The following is a 9069-nucleotide window of genomic DNA, read 5'->3' as shown; positions in this document are numbered from 1 at the left end:
CAAAACCGTTATCATGCCTTCACGAAGGGACTGTGGCATAATGTCCTATCATTTACTAGTGGAGGCCAAGCAAGTCCAGCCAGATAAGTTCCCACAGTTTGACATAAAGCTCCACAAGGGAGACCGTCATTTCCAGGTGTCTTGACTCTCTTGGCGGTCACAGCAGCCAATTGCAGCTCTTCCAGGGTGAAGGGGTTCAGGTCTTCTCTCTCTTCCAGACCCAGTGTCTTCAAGATGCCCTCCAAGAAACTGTCCGCCTTGGATCTCTCTGATGACTTCAGTGAGTAAAGCTCCCCATAAAAGTCAGTTAAGACTCTCATGACGTGCTCTTTCTCACTTTAGAGGTTGCCCTCCAAGTTCCAAAGCTCTACCAGCGGTGTGTGGGCCGTGTGAAAAAGGAGTTGTATTTCTCATCCTTCTCGAGGTTCTCAGTTCTGGTCTGAAAGATGATTTTCTTGAATTCTTCCCTGAAGTGCTCTGTGAGCCCTTTTTGGATTTCCTCCAGTTTGTCATGCATGTTCTATCCCCTGAGCTCGAGTTAATACAGTTGCTGCAGATTGCTCTGCAGCCTCCTGAACACACTCTTTTTTCCAGTGCAGTAGCTCTGCTTGCATTCTGGAAGAAGCTCTGGAACCTGTCCTTCATCCATTCTCACCACTCACTGGCAGAGTGAAAGAAATCCCTCATGCCCCTCCACTCTACATAGGCAACTCTGAGGTTCGCCACTAACTCCTCATTTTCCAGCAATGAGCAATTCAGCTTCCATGACCTTGGGTCAGCGTGGAACTTTCCTGTAAATTCCCCCTTGAAACGGACTGTTCTATGGTAAGAGAAGTTGACAGCGACCATGGAGCTTTACCCAGGCTTTACCTTTGGGCAGGTGAATAGGAAGTCGATCCGTGAATACACAAATCTGTCCGACCTAATCTAGGAAAAATTGCATGTTGATGCTGCATAATAATAATTTCATCTTTGTCTAGTTCTAGAGAGGTATATATAACATAAACTCTGCACAGAGGAACCTCCTCAACTCCTGGGCAAAATGAAGGCTTAGGAACCATGGTAAATTGTCTCTGGTGAAGGAGTCAATGTTTGTGCAGGGAGGTTCATACTGGTATGCTTCTATATACATGGCAAGCCTATTCAATAACGTACATTTGCACAGGTGTGGCTGTAGCTGCAAAGTGCACGTCACTTTTGCTCGAAAATAGTGGGGCAAGCAAACTGTTCTGAGTTTCTTCACATGAGTTTGAACGGAATTCTCCTCCTGATGAAAGTTTTTTAAAAAACAGGCTAATAAGTGAATTTTACAGACCAATATTCACATAAATTTGTCTAAAAAGCCATAGATTATGACAGGCACTCATCAAATATTCCATACTATTATTATCAAGCAAGACTCTCCCTGATGTGTTGGGTATTCATTCTCCACAAGAAAACTTTAAACAATGTTGAAAAAACAGTGTCCTACTCAGTACAATTTTCCTGATAATTGACTTAAAAGCCATGTGTACTAATGAAAATTCAGGATATTCTATTTCAAATGTTGACATTTTTCACAATGTGTATAGCAGTTTTCTTCATTTCTATATTCTAGTTTCTTTAATATTTTAGCCTGTGTCATCTAAGAACATTCTATGAGTGTTATGATAGAAAATCTATTTGGAAGGGCACTATGGAAAATGTAAAGGTACTCAGATCTCACAATCTCAAGCCATAAATAGCTGAGCGACACAATAATTACAAATTCATACAGCAGTGCTGCAGCTTAGGTTATATAGACACCGTTACAGGTTCAGACTAGGAACAGGCTCCATCAATGTCTCAGGCTCTAGCCTCAGACTGCAGGAGTGATTCTTTAGTAAAAACGTTATCAATAAGGATAATTAATTGTCTCCTCAAAAATGAAGAGATAGCTCTAGCGCCAAGTACCCTCTCCCATCAGGAAACAACTTCAAGTCTAGATTTTTTAACACAGAAGGAACTGTCACTCAAATATCAGTTTTAATTACTTTTGGGAAAAATAATTTAGTTCCTATATATCCGTTTGCCTAAGTTTGAAAATACCTGTATTTTCCTATCAAACTCAAGATTTTCATTTTAGAAAAAGAAACTCTATGCTCTCACGTGAAAACGTATTATTTTTGCCCTAAAGCCCAGTTTTAATATTAAGAAAATGCATATTTGGTCCTACTCATCAGCTTCTCATGTTTATTATTTGTTAATCATCAGTATTACCTCCACACAAGGGATATTTTCTTGCATTCCCCCATATAACCATTGCATGTCCCGGTCCAGAACTGGGAACTTTCAGACTTTGGACTTAAGTGACAGGGATTTTGGTTACATTCAACCACCAGAGTTTATTACTCTACTAATATTTATGCACAGTATTCTAAGCGGGAGTCTGCAATACCTGTATAAAACCCTGTCTCGAATTTCCTTATTATAGGCGACCCTTTGTAGTGAGGATACGGGATCAACTGCAGACATTGCTATGTTAGCAAAAGTGAGGTTTATGCTTAAATGCCATTTTGCTGCTTTTGCTGCTTTTGCACACAACACTATATGGCTCTCGTAAATAACCTGCTTGAGCTCTTTCACATGAGAGTGGTCTGTTTTTCACAATTCTAGGCGCGCTCTGAGCCCTCAGTCTGAACATCGCGTTCAAGGTCGAATAACAATGTATGCTGTTAATTCATTTTGGTCAGTCCCACGCACATTAGACATAACAGAAAACGCAGCTGCTCAAACCCAGATTCGGATGCTGTTAATATTGCATGCATGGATGAGGAGGCACTTGGAGACAACCTTTCCAACCTTGAGAAGCTGTTCTTGTCCTGGGATGTGATTAATTCCATCTGATCTTGGAGGGATGGGGTCCACCGTCAACGCCTAGAGGTCTTCTTCTATTATTAATTAAAACTAGCTCCTAACACAGGGAGGGTGGTAACTGCATTATAATCCTGTTTCCACTGTCATTTATAATATCATTTCCCCTTTTGTGTTTTGTGGAATTGTAACAATGCTGATTGTATTATTCTTATGCATCTGTTTGTTAGTATTGGCGAAAGTACTGCATCTTAGAGCATGTTAGTTAAAATAAACATTTTAAACTATACATGTCTTTGTCAGGCGCTGAGCCGATGCGGTTCAGCACTCAATTTCAGAAGTTGTTATAAGTACATAGTGAGACTTGTGTCTATTTGTGCATAATTTATAACTTCAAACAATGTCAAAATTTAGTATCATTAAACAGATGAGGAGATAATTTCTTCTTTCAGTAAATCTTTATTCATCTCTTTTTTCTTAAAATCACATCAATCGAACAGTAGCTAACGTGTTTCGTCTGCCAGGGGTTTTTCTTCAGGGCTCAATTCATATATTGTCATCATTTGTACAAATGGTTTATCATATAACAAAGTTTAGAGTGCCATTGCTCCTGCAGTATACCAGCATGGCGTCTGCTTCGAGTGGAAGACTTAGGGCCATATGTATCAAGCCTTTTGTGAATCGCAAACAGCCTTTTTGCATGTTTTAGGATGTATGAAACATTCGCAAAATAAGGAATAGCAAAGTTTTGCGATTCCTTATTTTGCCATAGCATTTTAAGAATCGCAATTTTGCGATTCCTTAAATGCTATGTATGTAGCATTTTTGTGTTGCGAATTATGGTTAAGAATTCGCAAATTACCACACACTTGTAGTTGATGGTAACTTGCGAATTCTTCAAAAAATGCACAATTTGGCATTTTTGAAGGTGGCATGTCATGCATAGGGCATGTATGTGCACCATATGCACACACATGTACATTTAAGGGGTGCAGCAGGGTGTCTTTGAGACACCCCTGCACCCTTGAAATAATTCTCAAATTGCGATTAGCAAATTGCGAATTATTTTGCAATCATTCCTATGGGCCTCCTGGCCCATAGGAATGCATTGGGAATTATTCCTTAATTGCGAATTTGCAAAATGCGAATTCGCAAATAAGGAAGATTAAGGAATCGCTAAAAAATAGCGTTTTTCTTCATATATACCATTTTGGGATTCCTAAATAGCGATTCCTTAAAAATCGCTATTTAGGAATCGAAAAAAGGGTTTGTTGATCCATATGGCCCTAAGTCATCAAGGTGTTAAGCTCTAGCTTAGAAAACACTTTTAGGTCCTCTGGAAATGACACAACATTACCTCCGACAAATGGATACTAAACCTAATCCAAACTGGATATTGCATAGAAAAACCACCTCCCAACATCCGACCATGGGCTAGACCCCAAAGCAAGAAGGACGTGATACACTTAAGAAAGGAAGCTGCAGATCGGCTGTGGAAAAGAGTTATAGAAACTATGTTGCTGTCAGGGAAGGTGCAAGGTGTGTGCTTAGCCTACTTCTTGGTGCCAAAACCAAACGGGTCTCTAAAGGCTTATCCTGGATTTCGGAGGCCTGACCAGATGCATCTAAACACAAAGGCTACACACGCCAACACCACAAACACATGAGGGAGTGTAGTGACCAGGTTTTTGGTTCTATTTCTGAGTGATGGTGACTTTAGCTTGCTACCATCCTAGATCCCTATTCTTAGCTTGTTTTGGTCCTTTTCAGGCCTCTTTTCAGACCTAGAAGCATAAACTAGAGGATAGCCGCTTTATATGATGATAGATCCCTTATTCCTGACTCTAATCAATCTATTGCCTATTGGCTTTGACATAATTATGTGTCCTTTCATCATTCTCAGGCCTGAAGACCTATAGTAGAGGGTGGATCCTGTAGTTCTGACTTTATATTACCTATTGGTAGGGTTTGTGTATGTACTCTGATAGAGCTGTGTGTCTATTTCATCCTTTTCGGGCCTACAAGGCCCAGAACCAGAGAGACTCCATTTTGCTTTCTGCCTCTGCAGACTGAGATGCATGTAGGTCAAGTGTGATGTTTTAGTTATGAGGTGTTGTTCGCTCTTTGCAAACTAGAGAGAACCGGCTGGAGCTGAATCTTATCAAGAAATGTCCCTGGGCTCAAGTCTCTAGACGAAACAAGCAGTTGATCACTGTGAGGGTGTCTGGAGCAGGGAGCCTGGTACATGGATTTGGTGGGAGGAGGCTACTGGCTGGAACTTTCCACTAGGGGAGAGCATTCCATATTAGCGAAGTGCAGAGAGGCAGAGTGGTCAGATGGATCTTGGAGCAGTCAGATGAATCTTGGAATGGTAGAAGGCAGATGGTTTTTGGAGCTGAAGAAAGCAGTCAGAAGCAGTTACTTGTCAGAAGGAGTTGTGATCAGTTGGAGCAGGCAGTTAACAGCTGGAGTTTGGAGTGATACCTTTTGGAAGAGACTGAAGTTATATCGTGGATTAGTCTGTGGGAGCATCTGGAGTGAGTTGGACATTGGAGCTGGAACAATCAGACAGAGTGAAGAAGCTAGTGGAGCGAACGGTTATCAGAGCGGCAGAAACTATATCATTAGACTGAAGTTGGAAGGTGAAGACAGTTGGTGGGAGAGAGGAATCCAGTGCAGAGTGATCAGCGCAGATGTGTGTCCAAGAGTGCAGGGGAGAATCTGAGATGAGCCAAGGCACAGACGAGAGAGGGACCCAGATGACAGCTAGAACAAGACTTCATAATAATCAGGTGATATCTGTCCTGTTATATTTGTGCATATATATATATATATATATATATATATATATATATATATATATATATATATATATATATATATATATATATATATATATATATATATATATATATATATTTATATATACATTAATCTTTTCCTTTATTTCCTAGGTTATATTCCCTACTGTATTGTTGCATTGATTAATCCCTTTTCTTTCAGCGGTGTGCAGCTCTGTTATAATTCAGCTATTTGCAGTTCCTATTAGCTATATGTGGATGTGTTAGTAATAAAGCTTTATTCCTTAGATGTGTCTATTTTCCTTTACTTTTCAGGCTATGTCCAGATTGCTAGTTATTGTGATGTTATAATGTGCTATTGTGTAATAAAGGGACCCCAGTTCTTAGTGAACCATTGTGTAACTGTTGTTTTTTATGATAAAGTTAACCTTTCTTCTAGTCAGATGCTGTTATGTGGACGGATGCGTTTCCCGTCCGGGTAAGTGGTAACTGAGCAAGGGAGCAGGGAGCACTTATATCAGAGAATAACCTTTGCATATTGTAATTTAGCCATTCTTGTGTGAGAGGATTGAACTGTCTATCTATCACATAACCTATAATATTACATCCCCAGTAGATATTAGATATATAGAGAAACTTCCCAACAGAGAGAGAGAGAGCTGAAGGTATTCATAGGACAGAGATTGAGTGGCATTAGTGAGAGCATTGATTGTGATCAATGTGTATACCCGCTGGATTGCGGCTTGTGAGAGATTGCCGCTAGAGAGAGTGGCATTAGTGAGAGCATTGATTGTGGTTAGTGTGTATCCGCACCAGATTGTGACGGAAGTGAGAGCTCCGGGAGGATACCGTGTGTAGTGAGATTGCTGCTAGAGAGAGTGGCATTAATGAGAGCATTGATTGTGGTCAATGTGTAAACCCACCGGATTGTGGCTTGCGTGAGCACTGATTGAGGTCAGTGTGTAATGGTAAATGATCAGAACTGCCCCCTTCACTATGAGGAGGAGGGTAGCATAGTCTGGGCCTGAGTTGCCGCGAAACTATAAGGTATGAGTGTGGTGTGGAATATGGAATTCCTTAGTAAATAGTGAGTATTCCTAGTAATCCTATAGATTTAGTGGTGTTTTTGATGATATGAGCTTGTATATTGCTAATTCCCCATCCCCAGGAAGGTACCTAGGTACTGTGGCAAGTAGGCTCTGGGGAGGGAGATGGTTACGTTTTGGCTGGATTGGTGGTGTCTTGGTGAGCTGGTGATATCTGGTCTGAAAATCCGGTCGTTACAGGGAGTTACCCTAATTCAAAGAAAAGGAACTGGGTGTACGTATGAATAACAAAAACAGATTCCCCACTGAATACAAAGATTTAATAGTCAGGCACAAACTGCAAATATTTCAGCTTAGTGGATAAAAGAGGACAGAAAGCCCCCTGTGCAGCAAGTACACACATAGACTGAGACTTTGCGCTGCTGATTGCGAAACGAGGCCTGACTTCAAAATGGCGGCGATCATGGGTAACGACTTCACAGAGCCCCAAAACTTCATCTAATGCCCTGGATTTGCCCTTCAAGCACCAGTTTCCTAAACATATGCCCAAATACACCCGCCGGTAACTCTTGTCTGCAGAGTTAACCCATTTCTGGGACTTAGCGCCGTTCACTGCGGAACGAGGCCTGACCTCAAAATGGTGGAGTAGAGTGCAAACCGGGGAGCGGTGATCTAAGTACGGCGGAGATGTGATGGGAACCACAAGCATGTGGGAGACCGCTACTATTGCAACAAGTGGGGCCTATTTGAAAAGCTTCTTCTTAAAGACACTGACGTCAACTACTTGAAGAATCTGCCAAGTATGGAGCCTGACCCTAAAAAGAAAGTCTAGGGAGGACGAAGAGACATTGTTTTGCTTCGTTGAACACGTCCAGACTCCGTTGACAACGAGCGCTGCCACCAGGATTGATTCAAAGCTCTGCAACCCTATTATATTCCCTGCATTGCTGCCTGGCACACCACTATGAACATCATCTACCCTGACGGACCTTGGACGTCTCATATTTTTCTCTACTGCTGATTCCCTCCCGTGGTCTCTCTGCTCTCCCAGGCCTTTTTCTTTTTCCCCCTTTTTTTCTGTGGATCTTGTTTTTCATGGTCACTAATAACTCCTTTATTGAATTTGTAACCTCTTTGTAATTAATGTGATAATTTTTGTAATTTGTAACACAATGTTTCCTTATGTTATGCACTAGACCTAGTTTTTTGGCCGATGCCCGGTGGAGCTACCTGATAGCTATAGAGGAGATGGCCCCCTTGGCCATCACCTACCCAGCCTGACTTTGGGCAGACCTTCCTTTGTCTCGCCTTCCCTTTCTCCCTCCCACCCCTTTACCCTACCCCTTTCCCCTTCTATGCTCCTTTTTTTCATCCCCTATGCTTTTTAAATGTTTTTCCGTTGAGACCTAGCTATTTGGCCGATGAACGGTGGAGCTACCTGATAGTTATAGAGGAGATGGGCTGTGGACTTCCCCCTCGGCTGTCACCTACCCAGCCGGACTTTGTGCAGACTCTACCTCGACTCTCCACCCTATTTCCCTCCTACCACTTTACCCTACCCCCTCTCTTCTAAGCTCAATTTATCTCGTCTTTACGCTCTTGAAATGTTTTTATAGAAACTGATGTAACTGGTAACTGATGTAATTTTGTAACTTTATGGAACCCTTTGTAAAGGGCTCCGATACCTCCGGGTCTAGCCAGCACTATATAAAACTCATATAAATAAATAAAAAATAAAATAAAAGACTACATCTGCCAAAATTCATGCCGGTTCAGTGGGAGGAGCGTTTTCAACATTACCCGGCATGTGCGTACAGAATGTGCGCGTACAGAATGTGTACGTAATTCTGTTTGTGCTGTTGGTCGCATGGATACTCGACTTCTGGATTCTTCTTTTCGTGCCCGCTGGGATTGTAGAAATTGTTCTTTGGTACTCGAGGCTTCTCCTCGAGGTGCCTGCTCGTTTCATTCTTCGACAAGCTGAATGAAGCGCTGTGGTTCGGTAAGCCGCGCTGAAGGAAGCGCCTATCACCGGACATCTGTTCTACTCCGTCCGTGCTGCAGGAAGCACTGTGGTTCGGAAAGCCACGTTGATGGAAGCGCCACTCATCGGAGTGCTGTTCATCTCCGCCTGTGCTGACAATACACTGCAGATTGAGAACCACGCTGAGGTAAGCGCTACAGTTTTAGAAAGAAGTTCTTGACTTTGATTCTTTCCCTTGCGATCAAAGGAAGCTTGCTGACGCAAGCGTTGTTCTAGTGCTTTGGCCTCAGAAGGGGTTGTTCTTCTTCAATCTTGATGGTGGAGCGAGGCAAGGAATTGTATCTTTTGATCTTCCTTTGGAATTCTTGCTCTCCCTTTGACCCTTGCCTTCCCTCACGGATCGGAC

Source organism: Lissotriton vulgaris, unplaced genomic scaffold (genome assembly GCF_964263255.1).
Source record: "Lissotriton vulgaris unplaced genomic scaffold, aLisVul1.2 SCAFFOLD_415, whole genome shotgun sequence".
Taxonomy (NCBI): Eukaryota; Metazoa; Chordata; class Amphibia; order Caudata; family Salamandridae; genus Lissotriton; species Lissotriton vulgaris.
This window is presented reverse-complemented; position numbering follows the sequence as displayed.